Below are 4,281 nucleotides of genomic sequence, written 5' to 3' on the forward strand. Positions count from 1 at the left end.
AAGTAAACTAATGCAGCTGTACTACCCAACTAAGCCAAGCCTAACTAACTAACAATGTACAAGTAAACTAATGCAGCTAGTTATACACTTGCATATATCCAATAGCCTAACATCATCTAACATGCCACCTTTGCATTCCGTCTGCCATGTAGGAGGTTTCCGTTAGTAAGTTGACGGTTGTGGTGGGAATTTTTGTGATTTTGGGCTAGAGTGCCTCCTGCTGTACTGAGACCCGAGTGTTCTAGATAAGAGAGTTAAGACTGCTTCAATTACAAAACACCTTGGTCCGACTTGTGCACAAACTATGACCCATTTGCCAAAACTTTTGTCACATGCCCATGGCAAGGGAAGCTGTTACGGAAGAGTTATGGCAAATGTAACAAAATAATAATAATAAAGGCAACACACCTACTGCTAGACTAAATGAAAATATTACGAAAGAGCTATAGCAGATAAATGCAATAGAATAATGACAAAATAAATACGTTTACTGTCAGGCATAACAAATAAGAGATTCTTAATTAAAAATAGCAACAGGAAGCACATTATGGGTGAAATTGCAAAGACAAGAGAAGAAATAATAGTAGTAAGCGATGATATCAAAGAAGGAAAAAGATTAGTTTGTTGTGTTCAGTTGTGTTACGGGGCTGAGTCCAAGGAGGGAACCACTTCCTCAATGTGGGTAACCTTGCAAGGGGATTCTTTTGTAGAAATTACACATTTTGAGGGAACGGGCTTGAATGGCTTGTGCCCAAACGAATTCTTTACCCTCAACAGAAGGTATGCTTTTGGAGGGAGAGAGCAGATTAGCTTATAGGTGCATGCCTGCCTTTCTATACTCTCTATTTCTCTTCTTTCTCTTTTTTCTTTGTTTTGTTATCTTGGTTCTTGCTTCCCTCTTATTTTCTCTCTTTCTTAGTGGTTACTTGTGTAGTGTTGTGGTGAAGGTAGTGTTGTGATTCTCTCTTTCTTAGTGATTGCTATCGTCCTTCTACTGTGCACGGCGAAGACCCTTTATATATTGCCTGCTATGACTAGTTTTACCATTTTGCCCCTTTAACTACCCGTTTTTAGGTGTGGGTGTCCTTGACCACCCATTGGTTTGTCAGCTACCTAGCCACCCCAACTTACCTGTGTTGGCCGTGCCACTCCCCACTACCAGATAAAGAAGACTGTTTTGTTTGCTTGTTCACCATGACATTCTTATCCACTACAGTGCAAGTATTCTCTCTTACTATCCCTCGTTGCATGCACCTAGTGGTTTTAGCTCATCCTTCCCTCTTTTGGGTAGCATATCATCCGAGTAGAACATTTCCCTCAAAAGAGTTTAAGTAGGAACCCCAGAATAGGCTTTCCCTTCTTCCCACTGCCAGACCATACCCTTTCTTACCTCTTGCCTATGACCCACCACTTTTGTATTGGCTGGATACAGGTTGGTGGTGCTTAGGCTTTGTGCGTGTTCCACTTCCATGTATGTTTAAAGCTTCCCTGCTTCTCATGCGTTTGTCATGGCCTAGAGGCCTGTCTCAGTATCCTGCCGCTTGTTCTTGACCTTTTGTGACGTGAATTGTTTTCAAACCCTTCATTCTTTATGGCTTGCCTCCTTCAGGGGTTGGCCCTTGCTTGATTGTGGACTTTTCCATCTCTAGCCCACTCTTTTGTTCTTCCCGTGGGCTTTACTAATATTCCTGCCATGCCATCTTGCTGTTCCTGCAGTGATGTTATTTGATCTGTGCTTGCTGGGCCTCTTTTGGGCCTGTTGTAGGTTCTTTTCTTAATTGATTACGGTGACCCAGTGTTGCTATTGGGTCTACATTCATGTTTCTCGGGCTTCCTTGACCCATTACATTACTTGTGGGCTCCCTCGGCCCATTTCTTTCTCCTTGGGCATCCTTGGCCCATTACCAACTCTACATTCCCATGGGTTTTTACTAACTCTTTTAGGCTTCCTTGGCCCAAATATCATATCTTTCCTCTTTGGGGTTCATGGGCTTCCCATCAACCCCTTATTTTCTTACTTCATTACTTCGGGCCTACTGTGGCCCATTTTTACTTTTTCATATCACATGATGCTCATGAGTTTACTACTCCTTTCTCTGGGCTCTTTTAGGCCCATTTGCTTTTCTCAAGGCCCATTGTTTACTTCATGGGCTTATGACCCATTATTCTTGCCATTCAGGCTTAATGAGTTTTCCTCTCAATTTGCTAACTCTTTTTCTACCCATATCATTGGGTTTCTTCCTGCTGTTGGGCTTTTTTAAAATGAGCCTCAACAATTGTAGGGACCAAAATAGAATTGATTTTCTTTTTTTAGGGACTACATTAGTAACAAAATCAATTTAGGGACCAAAATGATAATTAGCCTAATTTTAAGAACCAAAAGTGTATTTTCACAAAAAAAAAAAGCACGCCTAAGCCTAGAAAATCAAAAGAAAAGAAAAGAATAGAAAAAAAAATAAAAAGAAGAGGCAACGTTGCCTAGAAAAAAAAAATGGCAACATTACTGCTCAGGGTAGAAGAAAAAAGAAAAAAAGAAAAAGGCAACTTGAAGAAGCCCATGTGCATATGCACATGAGCATTTTTTTTCAATCAAGGAAAAATTCATCCCCACTCAATTTTCTCTCCATTTTGGAGAGAAAACATTTTGGTGAGCTCGGGGAGAAAACACCTAGACCTTACCATTAATTTTTCTTCCTTCCTTCCTACCCAACCAAACACAATTCAAAAAAGTTTTTCTTCTCATTTTCTTTCCAAAGTTTTTCATCCACCCTGTTTCATCTCCAAACAAACACACCTTAAAGGTGCCACAAATATGCGTGGAATCACTATCACGTCAAGCGTCCACTATCACATCAAAAGTGTGCGATAGTATTATAATAAATTAAATTATTTATATTTATTATTTCAAAGTGTGTTAAATTTTGTAAATTTTTTCCCCAAGTAGACAAAATGCATTTTACAATTTACATTCAATTTTATATAAGGCGAAATATTTTGTAAATAATGTGATGTGTGGTTGGAATTTGTTTCTAGTACTCGTTCAAACGGTTCATTCTCTATATATTTTGAATGGTCTAAAAATGAAATATAATAAATTTATCACTTATATTAGAAAAAAAAAAATACAAGACTTTAATGACATAAAAAAATGTAATATTATCATTAACCTACCAAAATTATGTTGAAAATGTAACATAATTGTCGATGAAGCAACTCCTCTTTCTACACAAACATATCCTTCCAAAGTATCACCAAAGTGGAGTGAAATGGATTGAATTGGACCTTAAATGGACCAAAATAGATTGAAGGGACTAGATTGGACCGAAGGGATCAAACTGGACCGAAATGGACCTAAGTGGGCTGAATTGGACCGAAGTGAATCGAATGGACCGAAATACTATATTAACATGACTCAATAGAAGAGTAGTAATAATATATACTACGCTTCAACTTTTATGTATTATAGATAGTTGAGAGACTTATATTTTATGTATTTCAAACAATATCAAGCCTTTTGCCTTTGCCCTACTTGAGGAGGCCTTATTGGATTTAGACATAGGCTTGTTTAGTTGGGGGATAAAAATGTGAGGTAGTTATTTTCATTATATTTTCGACAAATTATGATGTAAATCACATTATCGTAAGTCAGACATGCTAAAGTGTTTTTTTTTAAAGATCTAATCTCTAATTCTTATCATTTATCTTCTCAAAAAAAAAAAAAAAATCTTACAATTTAAAATTTATAAGGAAATAACTTTTGGATGCTTACAATGTTTAACTATTGCATTCATTTTATGATTGTGGACATGCATGCAATATTGATTTATGTTTTCCATGGTAATACTAATGTTCATTACTTTGGAATTAAAAAAAATTCTCTCAATTGAAGCATATACCTTGGTGTGATCTCATTCTTAAGAAATCCTGCAACTTAATTCAATCATGCTAACTAATATTTATAAACAAATAGAATGATTTTGTACAATCCCACACGAACTAAATCATATTACCCTAGTTAGCTTAATTAAACTTATTTAATTATCTTGAGGAAAAAAAATTAAAATTAAACTTATTTCTTATATCTTATTTTGAGTTCAATTTGGCTATGATATGTTGCACTTCAATCCATCATACTCCTTAGTTGTAGATAAGTATGATAGAAATAATATTTAGATAAATACGACAGGAAATCAACTAGGAATTTCTTTTGTACTTTAAAAAAAATTCTTAAATGCATACTACAAATTCCACTATTATAATAATTCTTAATTAATATGTACT

Source organism: Castanea sativa, chromosome 2, assembly GCF_040712315.1.
Source record: "Castanea sativa cultivar Marrone di Chiusa Pesio chromosome 2, ASM4071231v1".
NCBI classification, from domain to species: Eukaryota; Viridiplantae; Streptophyta; class Magnoliopsida; order Fagales; family Fagaceae; genus Castanea; species Castanea sativa.